The sequence below is a fragment of the Haemaphysalis longicornis genome, unplaced genomic scaffold, assembly GCF_048455015.1.
Source record: "Haemaphysalis longicornis isolate Haplotype H1 unplaced genomic scaffold, Haemaphysalis longicornis Haplotype H1 scaffold_8, whole genome shotgun sequence".
NCBI classification, from domain to species: Eukaryota; Metazoa; Arthropoda; class Arachnida; order Ixodida; family Ixodidae; genus Haemaphysalis; species Haemaphysalis longicornis.
In genome coordinates this window covers 44,939,092-44,956,687 of record NW_027526445.1, presented here as the reverse complement: position 1 = coordinate 44,956,687, position 17,596 = coordinate 44,939,092, and the positions used below count along the sequence as shown (strand labels likewise).

General features: G+C 49.1%; 1 long non-coding RNA gene across 1 annotated transcript in view; it reads right to left on the bottom strand.

The window, feature by feature from the left end:
* Positions 1-17,596, bottom strand: part of LOC144149991 (uncharacterized) — a 56,238-nt gene that overhangs the window by 35,077 nt on the left and 3,565 nt on the right. The window contains exon 2 of the long non-coding RNA XR_013318402.1: positions 15,110-15,224. This is a non-coding gene — a long non-coding RNA (uncharacterized LOC144149991). The remainder of the gene's footprint in view (positions 1-15,109; positions 15,225-17,596) is intronic.

Genomic DNA, 17,596 nt, shown 5'->3' with positions numbered 1-17,596 from the left:
AAATATGGAACAAGTAAGATGACTGCCCCAATGAAGAAAGACATGCTAGTGGAATATCCCATCCCCCCCCCCCCCCCCTTAGTTCTAGCTTGCGACAAGACACAAAAGGAAGACAGCCCAGCAGGCCAACAATATTAGGTATTCAGCAACCGAAAAAATGTCCTTATGAACCCCATCCCAAAGGACATTTCGTCTACTTCGCCATCGTAGGAATGATGGCAACACTAGGTGTCTGGCTGGATGGCTCATGTCTTTTATAAGAGTACTGATACCAAATTTTTCGTTGTCGGTTTTTATGTTGTAAACAATACCTATTCGCCCAGTAATAACGAAAATTGAACCAAAAGCAGTCGGCAACCAGCATAGAAATAATTATAATATTTATTATGGCGAGTATCAAATTTGGTCGCCGCGCGCCAACATCAGGGACATTTGCTGCATCGCCTGCTATGAATGCACATGGTCCACACTGGACTGCGCAGGCCAGATTTGAATCACTCGCTACCACCTGAGTGTTTCAATACTGGTACGTCCGAAGCGGCCAATCCCTTTCATTTCAACTCGCTGGCCGGACAGTGGCCAAAAAGCGACTCGGAGAATGGGGATGACAACAACAACCCACAATGCTGGAGGCTGGGCAATGTGATCTGGTGAGCTGTGGCAAATGTGCACTCTCGGCACGTTTAAGCTTATTTTAAAAATGACCTTAGCCGCTAGTAGCCACCCTGTGTTCATTATACAAAGAAGACTGCACATTAACTGACCGCATCAGCCCGGTTTCGCCAGTAGTGCTCACTGCATAAAAACACAGACCGCCGGCCTCTCGTGCGTACGCCTAATGTTAGGGCAAGATGCGGCTCCAGTCCACCTGTACTGTAGCGGCGACCATAAATGTGCCTTGTTTTCAGGCAGGTGCACTTGCGGCCCCTGCCAACCAATACTCAAGCCGCCGGAGTCCGAGTGTTGCCGTGAAGTTCCCGCATCAATGCCCGAATTTTAACGGGCAAGTCGTGCATTACAGCACCCCCATCATTTAAAGAGGGCGTCCTAAATATCCACACACTTCAAATAGCATACTACTGGTTCATGGAGGACAGGCCAGGCATAGTGGATGACGCAGAGATACACAGGTACTTTTGGACTTATGAAAAAAAAAAAAAAAAAAGGAAACGTAATCACAGTAACATAAGTGCTACCATTTTATTCCGACTATTTGAGTTTTTTTTCACAATTCTTAATAGCACTTCCTTTTGCTAGTGCAACCACACACTAGTGCAACCACTAGTGCAACTGCGCATTGGGGGACAAAGAACGCATAGTTTGTTTATTTGATAGGACCACTAGCCTTTTTACAAAACCAAGTATCTGGCAGTTTGATTGACGCAGCAATGCCTGGACAATTGGTCTTTCTGGTGGTGCGATTGCACATTTGTTGCATTTCCGAACATTTGAAGCCAGGCATGAGGAGGTGAGATAATTACTCCCAGTTGACACACTTGCGCACAGAAAAATTATTTTCTACGCGCAGCGTTGATTGAAGCAGATGACCCAATTCCAGCTCTCTGGAAAATGACTCGCTGCGTTGCTGCACGGAGCGGCGAAGCTAGGCAGCTGGTTTTCATAGATTGCCTCAGAACGCCTGAGCAAATAAGACGAGAATACTTAACAGTGGTAGAGAGGCATCGACACAGGCGCAAGTCCAAAACCCAAAGAATCTACAGCCGAACCGCAGAAAACTTCAAAAAGTGTGCGCTTTGCCGTCGCTAAACAAAAATGTTGAGCCACTGACGATTGTAGGTAAATAAGCTATTTACTTCTGATTAAAAAAATATTCCTTACCGAACGGCACTCTTCGTATTTTTACCATCAAGAATATTTTACTTTGTTGTTTACGTGTTTGTGATGGTAGTTTTGAACACCAGCAGGGGTTCCTCTGTCGCTTCAATGCAAATCACAACTGCCAACCCGGTTGGTCGTAGTACTGGCCGTCTTTTACACGTGTGTGTGGACGTTTTGGCAAAAAAATGCTCTCAAGAGAGGAAACAGTTAAATACTGTGATTGCATTTTCAAAATACCTTGTTCAAGCCTTTGTATGTGTGAAAACTACCACGTTTCCCAATGGGTCCGGATACAGCTCGGTGCGAAGAACCAACAAATGAGGTATGTATGATTTCCTTACAGCTCATTAACGAGGTATCACTGCCCAGTACCGTGAATTGGCAAATTCTGTCCCAAGCACACGCCGGCGCCCAGCACTAAGATTAGTAAAGAAATGCACGCTTGGGCTTGCAAACTTTTGACATTAGCTTTTCATGACGGAAAAACTGCAAAACGAGACAGCAAGCCATAAGACAAATGCACAGGCTATCAGCCTGGCTCGCGCTGAACCATAGTGATGCAAAGAGCTACAGTGTAGACCGTATCGTAACCGCTTACCGTATTTACCCGATTCTAACGCGCACTTTTTTCCCGAAAAAATAGGCGGAAAAATCGCATGCGCGTTAGAATCGGATACAAAACCGAAACTGCCGAAACAGCGGAAATTTCGTCCCACCCATCGCCATCTCAAGATGGCGCCAAAGCTTTCAGCAACGATTTTTCGGACGCCGCAAGCCTAGGCGCCTAGGCTTTTCTATCGGAGTTCACACAAATCGTCAAATAGTTTCACTTGCGCGCTTGATAACAGCAATGGCAGCAGCGGCTCTCACGCGTTCAAAACGAGCGGTCGGCTGAAGCGTGCGGCTCTGGAGAAGCTCGCGGGATGGGCGTGCGAGGCGTGGGCCATGATCCCATCGACCATGGTTGAATGTTCGTTCAGAAGTGTGGCATCGCGAACGCTCTTGGCGGCACCGAGGACGAGATGTTGTGGTCAGCGGAAAGCGACGAGGAGTGAGATGAGTGAGATTATTTCGGGAAATAAATCGCCCGTTTCTCTCGCATTCGTTTGTCTGGGTCACAAAGTCCCGTGCGCGTTACAATCGGATGTGCACGTTTTTTCGTTTTTTTTTGCCAGGAAAATCGGGTGCGCGTTAGAATCGGGGGCGCGTTAGAATCGGGTAAATACGGTATAGTGCAGGACTGGATATAATGCGGGTTATTGTGACCACCGGTAGGCCTCCAACAGAACTCACACTATAAGCACACCACTTACAATGTGGCCACGAACAGGAGAAGACCGCTTACAGTGCGGTTTTTCGAAGGACCCGCTGATCGCCAAAGCAGCTTGTGAGCCGTTCGAAGGCCACCAAAGCACTGGCGCAACGAAAGGGGCGGGGGAGAGAAAGAAAAAAAAAAGCAGAAAGCAGTCGGACAACTCGTGCGTCGCAAGGCTGGTGAGGCGAGAAGCCGGACCGAAAACGGTGGTGGACCCGGAGAGAACAAGAGAAGAAGGTACTGACGCTTTCGCCAACCTTCTTTCTGTGTCAGTCACCCATGGAGAAATGAGGAGATGGTACAAACGGAAAAATGCAGAAAAGGCAGAGGGGAGGGTAGTGGAGAGCGCACAATTTCCGTAGCGAGTAGCGAGCGCCAAGGCTCTGCTCTGTACGCGGTGTCTCATGCGCGTTGTGCGGGCAGTTGCGAGCACAAAAATCCCGCTGTTCGACCGCTTCGCTCCGGCCGCAGCACAGTAACTTCTGGCCCGGATTTTTTGCCGCTACGGCGTCTGCCCTCGCTTCAGTAAAGACGAGACAAGCGCCGTCTCTTGAAACAAACGAGCAAAGTGTCAGAGACATATAATGCGGAATGAAAAAGGCGTCAGCAGCAAAGAAGTGTGGCATCGCCGACACAACCGTGTCCACCATATGGCAGCTGCAGCAAGGCTCACCAACGCAGGACTGGAAAAGAATTCAGGCATCAAAGTATGAAGATGTGGACGACGCCTTATTCTGGTGGTTTAGCGAGGTCTAGGCGCAGAACGACCCAGGAAGTGGCCCGATGCTGCAGGCGAAAGGGAGGTGCTTCGGCAGCCTTTTGGGGCACGATGATTTTAACCCGCTGAACGGGTGGATGCAGCGCTTTAAGACCGTCACGGAATCACGTGCACGGTGGTCAGCGGCGAGGCTGGCGACGTCGACGATGCCTCCATTCAGGCTTGGCTGAATCTCAACGTCGATTCGATACTTCCCGCAGATGCCGATGAACCAGGCTTCTTTTATAACCTGCTTCCAAACCACACACTCGCAATGAAAAGCGAGCCCTACACTGGCCGCGAAGCGTCGAAGGGGCGCGTGACAGTTTTGTTTTGCGCGAACACGGACGGGTCCGACAAGCGGCGCTTGCTGCTATCTGGCAAGTCGGCTCGGCCCCGCTGCTTCAAGAAACGAGAATGCTTGCCCGTGAAATACAAAGCCAACTCACGGGCATGGATGACTCTGGAATAGTTTTCCTGCTGGCTGCGTAAGTTCAACGAAGACATGGTCGCCAAAAAGCGCCGCGTGGTTCGCATCCTGGACAACTGCACCGCCCACCACTTCTAAGCGAAACTGACAGCAATCAACCTCAAATACGTGCCCCCTAACACCACCGCCAAAGCCAGCCCATCGACCTAGGTGTCACTGCCAACGTAAAGGCGCACTACAGGAAGCGCACCTGCGAGAGGGTGGTGCTCAGCCTGCAACGCAATGAACCCCCGATAAACTCACTATAGCAAAACCCTGTACAAATATACAAATATATACAGCTGAACCCCGCCACAACGAGCGCCGCTATAACGAAATTTTCACCACAACGAAGGTTTTTCGATTACCCGTCAGCTTCTCATAGAAAGTAATACAAAACAGCCCCTTAATAACGAAAGTGTTTTATTGGATATTTCCGCTTCAACGAACTTGTGGAGAATGAAACTGAGACCAAACTGAAATGGGCATTGCTGAGCAATCAAATTAGATAGCCCTTCGAAAGCTGTGGCTTACGCTTCAACGAGGTGTTTTCGCGACCGAAACTGTAAACCGCACTGAAGTTGACTGGCCGCCATGTTAGAAGACAAATCTAAAAAGCGAATTTAAGCCACTGCAATCCATAGCCACCCGTGGTCATCACACGGCTGCGCAAAACCATGTGAGACTACGCAGGGACATGGGATCACCGCGATCGGCGATTTTCTGCGTTGTGTCGGTGGCTACGACAACGAAGAAGTGCAAATTTTTCCCTCCCGAGGAGAAGGCAAAGATTCTCGCCGAGGCAGAAGGAGGTAGGAAGAAAGCGAACATTGCCCACGATTTCAGCATTTCACTCAGCTCGCTGTCAACGTTGCTGAAAAACAGACTCCATCCACACTCCACCACTCCACGAGAAAGTGACGCTGCCCAAACATGATGAGCTTGACAAGGCCGTCTACACGTGGTTTGTGGACGCACGAGCAAGGAACATTCCACTGAGCGGAGCGAGCGTGCAGCAGAAGGCCCTTCATTACGCCTGCTTGCTTGGCCTCGACGATTTCAAGGCCAGCACAGGGTGGCTTAGCCGCTTCAAAACCTGACACGGCATTGTTGGCAAGGTGCTGTCTGGCGAGCCGGTGGCCGCCCATGGGGAAGCTGCATCAGAGTGGATTTCCGATAACGCCGCGAGCATACACAAGCAGTACAGTGCGTCGGACATTTGTACCGCTGACCAGACTGGCTTGTTTTACGAGATGCTACCTTCAATGACGCTTGACTTTAGAGGACAGCGTTGCCACGGTGGGAAGCACAGCAAAAAAAAGAGAGTTACGGTGCTGCTGTGTGCCAACATGGAAGAAGGTTCAGATAAGCGCCCACCCCTGGTAATCGGCAAAAGGGCCAGGCCGCCGTGTGTTTCAAAGGCAATCGAAGCCTTCCCAGTAGAGTATGTGGCGAACAAAAAGGCATGGATTCCGCGCTCAATTTTCACAGACTGGGTTGTTGGCCTTCGACCGTGACACGAAGAGGAAAGGCCGCAAAGTTTGTTCACTGTTAGACAACTGCTCAGCCGATTGAATCGATGACGTTCTGACAAACACAAGAGGTGAAGTACTTTCCTCCAAACTGCCCGTCTCTGATACAGCCGTTGGACCAAGGCGTGATTGTGGGCCCGAAGCAAGTGTAGCAGCAAGTTAATGCAGCGCCCTCTGCTCAACACTGAAACTGGCCGAGAGACGAAGATCGACCTGTGTACGGTGCTTCAAATGACGGCTGCTGCGTGGAGCACGTTGAAGCGCGAAACGATATCCAACTGCTTCAAAAGGTCCCTTCGATTTGGCTGCACTGGCTGCACCAGTTCAAGGGGTGCAGCACTTCCGTCCTCGTTTTGTCGAGGTGCCGGTTCAGTGCAGACCCACCTCAGCACTAGTTCTTGCTCGCCCTACCCTTGCAAAAAAGGTGGTGCCGAAAGGGTGGAGCAGCATGGAGTACGTGCCACCAAGCGAAGAGCAGACGACGCTGCGCGTCGTTATCGACGACGTGCAGATGGACGCGTATGGACGCGTGCCTGTTAGACACAATTGTTAAGTGATGCTACATGCCGGCGATAAACACGTGGCAGTGGTAAGGAGTGGTTTATTTGCGGTCGTAGCCGTATCAGCCTCTCGCGTTGCTTTGGGTCTCAGTTTGTGGCTTAAGGAGCTTTTGCTGTATTGCAAGTCATCAGTGAATTGAGTTTAGTAGCCTTGATAAAAAGGCAGGCATGGGGTGTGCACAAAGTAACTACTTAGGTTTGAATAACCTTTTCGTGCATTTGTGAGGAGTGGAGAAAGCTTACAGGTGCTGGAGGTAATTGCTAATTGATTGAAACACGTTTTGTTCCCAAAATTCCTCTTTCTCCTCACTTTTTTTTTTTTTTCAGAATGCCTCGTGTCCGCATTCGGCCACGAGCCCAGCCTTGCCAGCATGTTTGCGATGCAGCCACCTAACAGAAAAAAAGGAAAGACGGTGATGATAGTTTGCTGATAGAGCATCTCGGAAAGTTAACAAACAGTTTAGACGAGCAGGACGACCATCACCATTTCGCACTGCCCACAGCAGCAACCTTCAATGTCCACCAGCTGCTGCACCTAGCCGACAATGTTCGTAAATTGGGGCCGCTCTGGGCCAACTCAGCATTTGTGTCTGAGAGTGGAAATGGAAGAATAGTCAAGTCGGTGACAGCTGCCAGTGGCCTGCCACACCAGATCGTGGAGCGGGTGGCCATGGTGCAACAGTTGGAACTGTATGTCACAACCCCATGTCCTCGAGTTTTGTTTCTACTCCACTCTACTGTGACAAAGGGCCACCAAGACCAGAATATGTGGAAGCTAAACCCTGTTTGTACAATGAGGCAGCATTTACTTGTCATTGTTAACAGGGAGTTATATAAAGCACACCGTGCGCCACGACTTTGCATGGGCTGCTTGCTCTCTTTGTTCTCTTGGCCGTTCATATGCTTCAGTGATTGATAAAAGCGTGCGATATGTTTTTTTTAATCTGCCATCCACAGCAAGTCGAGACAAGACAGCTCAGCTGCTCTGTCGCTAGGTCAGGCGATCGAGCCAGCCACCGAATCATCATCGTCGGCGGAAGGTTTGTGCCGCACATTCTACGTCGACAGTACACGAGATGCATCAGTTTCTGACGACTTCGATCAAGTTTTGTCCAACCCAGACGCTTTGGCGGTTCCGGGCAGCGAGGTGTATTCACAGCCTGTCGCCAGCACTGCCGAACACACATCATTAGTGTGTTCAGACACAAGTTATGGGCAACCGAGTAACACAAACAAGCCTGTGAAAAGAAAACAAAAAGACCTTGATGATTTGATGACGACGACGCCGCCCGCTGCCAATCGCGAGCGACTGAATGAATTGACAGCAGCTCAACATCAGTAGATGGGGATGAACATTTTCTGCTGAGCTTGAAAGTTCTTCTAGGCAAACCGGATGCCCGCAAGAAGAAGCACATAAAACTGAAGATTCGTAGCCTATTAGTTGAGGCAGCATATCCTCTCCAAATGCTACAGATCCTTGAGTACACAGATCCTCGAGCATCTTTAAAATATGCGTATCGCAGTGAATACAGCGCGAAAGCTGTACTTATACATGACAGAGCAGCTTTCCGTCGGCAAAATACGCATTTCGCCAGAACACTCCACCCAGCTCGGCTGCTAAAAAAGCCCACCTGCACCCGCGTCTATCATTCCAAGCAGAGAACACGACAGAAACCTCCAGATATTACGCTTATCTCAGCGCTCAGCTGATGACAGAGATTGTCGCAGTGAACTTGTATGTGCGGTCGGAGAAGGCTTGCCAGGAGGTCGAACTGCTTCGGTGACATCCGCACGAAGTTGTAGAACAACGCAGTATCGCCAGTCCTCAGCTTCGCAAAAAGATAGTGGAAACCCCCCCCTCAACGGCTCTATCGAGGAATATTTGGCGGTTAAGGGCGTAGACAACGATAAGCTCATTTTTGGCTTGAAGAGCCTCGGCCTCCGCTAACAGCCGCTTGCTGATCGGCGCCATGTTGAAAAATGCAAACGTAGTTGCCCTCGTCCCAGTCCTGTTAGCGTCCTATTCGTCTGTATACTTAGCGCAATTCAGTACGAAGAGTTCATAGCACTGGAAAATGTAAAGATAACACTTATATGACCAACGCTGTTTTGTCCATTGTTCTTCCAAAAATGACTAATTACATCTAATTATCTCGGGAACTAATTGACCAACTAAAAAAATAATGGCATATTTGAAATGCGCAGAAAAAAAAAACAGCAAGACTGACAAGATTCACAGGGTTTACTTGAAAATTAAAATAAATGTTTTAAAGAGCCATGCCTCCCCTTAAATATCCGTCGTGGGCGCTTTTTCAACACGTTTAGAGGCGTTGAAAGCAACATCTCTACCCTGCTGCAAGAAAATAGCCTCTGCGTGAACACCTTCTGGGACATCCTGGATTCGCTCGAGTGCTGTGGTGTGCACGGAGTTGAATGCTGCACGCACAGACACTCTGACTACTGAACTTCTGCGGACCTAAATAGTGTTACATATGCATTTTTCAGGAAAGAACACAAACAGTTCACTGCTAGTAGCTACGTTGCATCTGTTAGAAAGAAGATGAAGCTGATGTACACTGGATGGGAACTGAATTCATTGGTAAACAAACGCTGCCATGGCGCTTGAAAGAGTTGATTGATTGACTGATTGATTGTAAGGTTTCGACGCACGTGCAATGATGACGTGCACGAACTGTGTGCGAAAACAAGCCATGCAGTTAACGCTTAGTAGAAACAACTTGCCATGCGCGAACGTGGACGGGGGTTGCTATCTTCCGAGGTGCACCAAGCAAAGCCAGTTGTGGTTATCATGTACGCGTGAACTAAAGGGTGCCTATTCTTTTCTTGTGTGTCGAAGTTAGAGGAGAGCAAGAGGTGCGCGCTGCGTCAGATGGCCGATCTCACCCTTTCTTTTTTCTTTTGCTACCCTAAAATGATGCCCCAGCTACGCCGGTCAATCAGTAGTCCTGCCAGAAAACCGCACTATAAACGGTATTGTGCTTCGGCCAACCGCATTCTAAGCGGTATGCTTATGCATTGAGTTATATTGGAGGTGGACCGTGGTCACAAAAACCTGCGTTATATCCGGTCCCGCTTACAGTGCGGGACCGGATAAATGGTCTACACTGTAATCGGTTCATAAATGGATACGAACATCTAACAGCGCAACAAAAGGCCTCCACATAATCTCAACGCCAACTAAAAGCCACGAAATCCAGCCCAATATGGCTAATATCAAACAGATTAAGATTGCTTAAATATGAGTAGAATATTCTCGGAACTACTGTTCAAATTTTTACTAGTCGACAGTACTCAACTATTTTTCCCAAGGGCTTTGCATTGATTCAGATATGACTTCCGTGCGCTGTTCAGCATGGAGCGGTAGCAGACGAACCTTGGAGAAGCGATCCCAATGCGACTACAGCGCCACCGCTTCACGGGATACGGGCAGAGGTTGTTACCTAACTTACCTAATCTAAAAACTCTGCAAGGCCAGCCACCCCCCTCGCCCCAACAAAGGGAGAAATCGCAGTGCTAGACGCTATCCGAAGCGAACCAACCACTGACGCCCAGGAAAGCAAGCAATGGGCTGGCATGAGAATACCCCAAGCAAACACTCAGGTGTACAGCCGAAGCAGCACAAAATGCCCTGGCTCAGCCCACCACTGGGGGTTACCAAGGAAGTGGCGGTGCTGGGAAACACAAATGTGGGCTTCCGCACAAAAAGCCTGGTGGCTGAAGCTTCGTCTCCTCAGAGCATTGAAGCAGCCTACGGCAAGGGTGTGACAGCGCCTCATTAGTTCCAACTCCTTACTGATGGGCACAAGCAGACAGCCATGCCTGTGCATTGGCTGTGGGTTGTACATGTCGGACTGCCCGACTTGCTGGCGTTAAAAGGAGCACCTGCTCCTGTCCTACCCCGAGCACGCAGCACACAGAGCAGTGCTGCAGGCTGCACTCCAGAGTCTCGGACGACCCAGACACAACCTGCAGGACCTGCTGCTCCCGACGGGTCCTGCCAGCTCCCGTCGTGAAGTGCTCCGACACCTCCTGGCATTCCTTGAAGCCACTGGACTAACTCAGCGCCTGTAGCTGAGGCTACTGAACAAACACTCGTGCCGCTGTCGCCTATGTAATCCCCCTCCCCCCCCTCTTTTCTTTTTTTTTTTATTTTCTTCTCTCTCTCTCTCTCTTCTTCCTGTCTTTCTCTTTCACGCCTTTTCTATTCCACCCCTAACCTCCTCCCAAGTCTTTCATCCCCTCTTCCCCTCCCCACCGCACTGGGTTGTATGCAGGTGAGCTCCCTACTGAGCTCAATAATATCCCCAGTGCACTTTCCTTTCCTTTCTTCCACCAAATCACTTCTCTCTCTCTGGCGTTAAAAGTGGTGAGCTGCACAGAGGAGTGGCGTGAGGGGAGAGGCCAGAATAGTGACGGCAAACGCACAGCTCAGAAAGCTCTGTAAGCGTCGACAAATCCGGTTTCTGGAAGTGGCAGCAAACGGCTCGGAAGACACTTCGCAACCAACGGAGTAAGCTACGGGAGCGAGGGCATCCAAAGGGCGGTCAAGCATTTCACGACGAACAATCTCACATTTTTCAGGAGTGTAGGCTGCAGCAACGCTGGAATGCTGGAATGCGTGAGGGCTGACGGGGCGATCGGAGGGCAGAGGACTAACTGAAAACACCCCCGAACAGCTTGTGCATTTCCAGGGCAAGGAACAGACGTCCAGATTGACCACCGTGCAGCGTGTCATGCGGGCAAAGCACAACACCGTCACACAAGCAGTTGGAGAGAGAACACCCGGATCAGAAAACCCAAATGCGGTGCCCAGAGTCTCGAAGAGAAACAAAGATCTAGGAGATACAGTCTAGTCCACTTTAAACAATACATCGGATATCACAGCAGTGAGCAGCAGCACCATCAGCTTTACGCTGCGCTCAATGGTAAAATAAAGCACTTACAACAATGCTGCCATGGTGCAGTATCGGTTCTAATAATTAAATGTGGCCACTGAGAACCAACCCTGAACGAAAAATGTGCAAACGCTGCGACAATGCCGCCGAAATTCCGCTTACTATGCGAATGCACACGCTTGCATAGTTGTCAAGGGTCTGGTTTGCTTCAGGTTTAACTTTGTCACTGTTAGGGGGCAACTTGTCCCAGTTGAAGGACATCCCGTTCAAACTGCCCAAATGCCAAGGTTTGACTTGTTTAACCGGAAGCCACATGGTTTGGCCACAGGATATGTTCACATCATATTAACTGGTTTTTCGAATGGTGACCCGGCTATCTTACTGTTACGTGGAGGTAGAAGGGATGAGAGGAACCGTGGCTGAGAAGAATAACTAGTTGGTACACAGGGTGCCCAAACTCATGTCTACCAGTTTCAGGGTTCAACCAGTTACCGTCGGTGCATGCTTAAAACTGAGCTTGCCGTTTGAAAGCAACTCCAACTGGTGGCAACTCCAACAATAATGCTCCAAAACTTAAGCAAATGCCATTTGCCAATGTTCAAAGAGTGCATGTTAGCGGTCATGTGCGTTCTCTGGGCGGTTTCATTTAATTAGTTCGCATCCACCAGCATATTTTTTGGGCGCACTGTCCTCCCCACTTTTCTTGAAAATAGCCGAAACATCTTTCAATGTTCTAGTGTCAGTCGTTATCTTCTCATTGGACACTTGTTTTATGAAAACATAACCTCTGATCATCAGAGTGGAAGTTAGTGTGGGAATGCTCATGTAAAATGGGTGCAACAACAGTTCTAGCCTACCATTATCACCTTTTTTTTTTTACTTCTGCGTGTGCCAAGACTGCGCATGCATTGTCTGCCCCCTCCTTTTTTTTAGTACCATCTTGCCAAAGGAGTTGTTGTTTCTGCTGCGCAAGCCAAGAAGATTTTTGCCAACAAAAAGCCGACATTTGTGTGCAAAGACGCCGCCCACGCAATATGGGGTCCAGAGGAACTCCCGAAGCACAGTGCGAGTGGCCCTGTAGCCCCCCGACAAAAACACTCCCGGGAACTACTGAAGAAGGCCCTCAGCCCAGAAAGAGTCAACGGGTTCAAAGGTAGTGGAGAAAAAAAATGGGAAAGTGTTTTGCGGAGAATTGTACATGTCATCTCGACAGCTTGTGTATGTCACGCAGTCATCTGCCAACCACCAAAAACTGTGCTACTCGTAGTACAAGACTTTGCTGGCCAGAAGATTACATATTTCGACTGGCGGCTCCCTCAAACATTTTCGTCTTTCACTTCACAGCCACTCCGGAGTACTAGGCAGGCACTGAAGTTGCCGGACGAGAGAGAACGAGAGAAGCTGGTTATGACAAACTGGCAAAAGTTGCCTATGAGTTTACGTATAAGGCACTCTATCCGACCCACTTGGAGCGTCGAAATGTCAAGCTGGCACTCAGGACGTTCAGCAGCTTTGTGTCGGCAGCTCTAGCAATTGGAGGCAAGAAGCTGCAGTTACCAGTGCTTGAACAACAAACCGCAACATTTATGGACCTCATTATTAAGTGGTGGAAGGTCGTGAATGTCAAGACACCAGAAAAGGGGCATAGGCAGAGGGATGCTTGGCAGGAGAACCCGTGAAAGTGACATGCAATGCCAGCAGATTGAGTTCCTGGACAAGTTTGTGACCTGACTTGATGCTTGGAGCTGTACAGGCACTCCCTCTAACGGCCTCACCCTTAAAGAGACATTCTGCTCCACAACTGAGCACCTTGATTGAACTAGCAAGGTACTGTCCGCATGGTTTTAAATACGTCCTCTTGGGAAAATTCAAAACCGACTCTCTAGAGGCAAGGTTTGGTAAGTACAGGTAGCTCGGCAGGTTATACAACGTTTCTATAACCCAAGTTTTTGAAGCAGAAACAAAGATTCGTCTTCAGAACACACTCATTCTAGAAGACATGCCTGCATCCAAACATGAGCAAAAGGTGCTGAATGCTGAAACACTAATAAGCAAATTCAGCATCACGCTCAATGAAGAGATCCTAAAGACGTCGGTGCGATAACATACACTGCTGGCTTTTGTGCACGTGGGAACCGAAGTGCCAGCTGCGCGATGACTGTTGCACACAACTCACCATTGAAAATCGACAGCTGGAGGAGAATGATCACCTGTTAATTGACAGCATGAGCCGGGGAGGCCTAAAGTTTCCAAAGCCACTTGCGGTGCGTGTTGTTCTATCAACCAAAGTTGTTCTAGCGCACCTTACAGACACTGTGCATGAACACCAGTGGAAGGCAATCAACGGTCGGCCCTCGAGAGTAATATGCTCTTCCCGCTAAACGACAATGAAAAACATTATAAGGAAAGCCATTAACACACCTCTCAAGAATCATGCTGATTGCAGAAATGACAGCACACCTAGGCAGAACAGTTGTACAAATCAAAGAAAGCTGCTTACACTGAAGCGAGCTATATTTGCAGATATCCTTTCACACGTGCAGGTGTTTTACATTTCTTGCAATGAAACATCAGCCGTAATATGGCTTGGGAAGTGACATGTAAACGAGAATCAAGCCTGCTGTATGCAAGCACGTTGTTTTGTATGTGCAGGTATCCATTTTTTGCCACAAAACAGTGCTAATATGCGACTGTGAAGTAATAACATTGCAATATAAGTATATGACATAATATATATGCTATATGCAGTTATATGCTAGCATATTTCTTACATGATGCAAAAATGTCATTAGTTTACTGCAAAGATGCGAGTGTGCGTAATAAGTGTAGTGGGCAATTATGTAACCTGTGTATTCGTGAATAAATACTTCAGTTTTGATGTCATTCAACTCTGTTCGTAACTGTGGTATCACATGATGCCAAACCTGCTGCTACTTCAAAAAAAGAGCAATCTTGTTATAAATTTTGTGCATTTAATTTCTTTTTAAATTATACGAGCTTCTACCACGAAGGTTGGTGGCATTGTCAAGTACAATCTACCCAGAACGTGCGCACAAAACGCGTAGCTGCGCCGACCACAGCTAGCTATGTCGGGGCAGGTCCGCGACGTCACACGAGCAGTGCGGAGGCCTGAAAAAGTCTAGGTGGTGTTGATCGAGTCCATGTGGAGCATCCATGGGCAGAGATCTCGTACACTATTAGCAAGTGGTCCATGGGGACCATAAGCAGCTGCTACTGGTCCCAGCTGCTACTGGTTCGGCCTTACTGGTCTCAGTAGCTACTGGTTTTGTCTGGGAATCATAGGAATGGGGCTCTCTTCCTTCAACTCACAGACGAGTTAAACCTTGAACGTACCAATTTCAGTCCGCATTTCAAAAAGCCTTCGGGGTGTCGCCACGCCTCTTGGAGCGGTTGCAACCCATCAGGAGAGACGAGGCGGGTATGTACGGAGTTCTATCTAGACTTCTGCCACTCGCACCAGGCCAACAAGAGAACCAAAGACAAATGCTTCCTCTACCTGCCGTGGAAAGCAGCTGAGACAGGTGTGCGGGAGTTTGAGGACAGCAGGGATGGCCGAGAGGCCAGGAGCAATGTGAGGAGGTTGTGGGACCCGGGATGCTCAAGCACAAGACTGAGGGGAAGGCTTCCAAGGCAGGGCTAAGAAAACGGCACTGGTACAAGGAGGTGGCCGAGGCTTGTCAGGCATGCTAATCGGGCTCACCGTCAGCTGGTCAAAACACGGGATGCCGAGGCGACCGCAGCGGCTTGGGCGCTCTACCTCGAGCAGAAGCATGGGGGTACCGGCTCGCGTGCAAGCGAAACTTGCGGACGCCAACCTGCATCAAATGCAGAGTGCTGTGAATCTGGTTTGTATCAAGCACTTGGTTGCGGTCGGCTGTCTTATCTATGATCGAAGTGAAGCACGTTTCTCTTTCTTTTGTAGCCATTGTAGGCTACAATTGTCTGTACATGCGAATTCGTTGACTACTTCCTCAATGCTTGAGTGTGTTTTATGTTCTTTGGGGAACACGTGGTCGCCCTTGTTTACAGCATCCTCGGCTACGTGACATCAGCATACAGTGGGTGGAAAATCTGCATCGCACAAGTTTTAGCGGTATGTCCATTGACTGGACATTAATGCAAAGACATCACCTGCCCCTGGGGATCTCGTCATTGGCCTCAAACAGCCTATTACTGGCTTCTGAACAGCCCTATGCGGGCCCCTAGGGGAAAACCTCAATGCTGTCGATGCTGGAGAGCCCAATGACACACTCCTTGCAACGAGAACAGTAGTGTGCAGAGCTTATCAAACCACTAAAATTGCCATTACTGAGAACACAATTGTCACAATTAGGATTTCATTAGTGTTACCTGAACAAACTAAGTTTACATACCCTAAGTGCCGAAATATTCGACAGCCCTTTTCTCTCAGTATCTGCCACAAGAAGAACTCAGCGGTGGCACCACAGGTCCAAGCGGAGTCCAGATTTTCGCAGACGACACATCCAGTTTCGCCAGTTCATTTCTGCCTTCCCTTCAGTTACGCAGGCAGCATGATTTTGCCTGAGCTAATTCTCTTTCTCTACAGTTATGTCTAAAAACTTGCTACCCAGGAAAATCCCGAGCTCTTTTGAACCTCGGTCCTTCAAACGTATCTATTTCCCAGTGCCCACCTCGTTTCACCGCGCCATGACGCAAGGCAGAGTGCCACAATGTTTATTTTTTTGCTGCAGACCACCCACTTAGCTTCCACTGCGTCTCACGGTATTATGAAACGGAGTATACAGGTAGCGTCGATCGTGCGTTCTCCCAACCACCTTCACTCCCACACGGCCACAGGGCCTGATGACATCCTACTGTATAAGTCGGAATACAAATCGAGAATTTTCATCAAAAAGTTTGCCGGAAGGTCACCCCTCGATGTATAAACCGGTCATTGGCTTAATTTTCTTTCCCCATTTCTCTGCCGCAAGGTAAGAGGGTTGACCTATACTCCGGCTTATACACTAACTCAGCTGCTAAGGCGTGGCACGACTGACTCTGAATGGCAGTGATTCTCAAGCATAGAGGCAAAGCGGACAACATGCGGGATTACCGCTCACTCACAGCCACGAGTGTCCTTTACACGGCCTCCACACGGACACTAAAGGAATGAATAAGTGCGTGGGTGGAGGCAAGACATTGCCTCACAGAGCTACAGAATGGTTTTAACTGTGTCTGTGGCAAGCGACGACCACGAAGACCAAAAACCGATTCATGCACTTTTTCCTTTCCCTACGTACCTCCGAATCCCACTGAAGGATACTTTTTCCTACTGTAACAAGAGTGCAGTGATCGTGTAAATTTGTTGACCTCCACGCAACATCCATCAGCGCAACCATTTGTTTTTCTTGGCCACTTTGCCTTGCTGTGCGTTTTTTTGTTTTTTCTGTTGGCTTAGCCCAATGACCACTTCCCTCTCCGGACGTACGAAGAGACCCTCAACACAGTTGCGCAACTGCAATGCCACGACTAGCATTTTTTAGATGCGAAGCAGCTTATGGTCGCGTCTGTTCCATCCGCCGTTGTGCGGCGTCCACACCCCCACTGCGCACGTGCATCCTCCTCCCCCTCCTCTTCCTGTCTCATCTCCTCCCCTCTCCGGCATTCTTCCTCTCCTCTCCAGTATTGCACAACGAATGGCAACACCTGTGGTTCCGCGCGCAATATGCGAAGCAGCTTAGGGTTAGAGGCGCGACGGTAGCTGCTGCATACTCCGCTGGGGGCGCCACTGTAGCTCCGCGGTATAAATGACGCACGCGCGCAAGTTCCCATTTCGTAGTTCCGGTAAGTGAAAAGTTTGGTAGTTACAATGGAAACCAAAGGGTAAATATAACGGTAGCTACGAACCTCAACTTAACGGAAACGACGAACTGAGAACTAATGGGAACTTGAGTCGACCCCACGGCTGCTTCGCTTACTACTCAGGGTTCCCCTACGGGAAGATGAACTTTTTTTGCCCGTGTTTCACGAACATGACCCAAGGAACACACCTTTCCACTGCCAGCCACACTGGTTAGCAGTGGACACACGCATCGAAGGCCGCTCTACAAGGTGCGAATTTCCCTGCCCATTAGCAGCTGCAGCGCCGCTCGTGCAAAAAAAAAATCATCTATTTTTGTATTTGCATTGCTGCCACAAATTGCCGAACACCAAGCAGCGTTTGCCG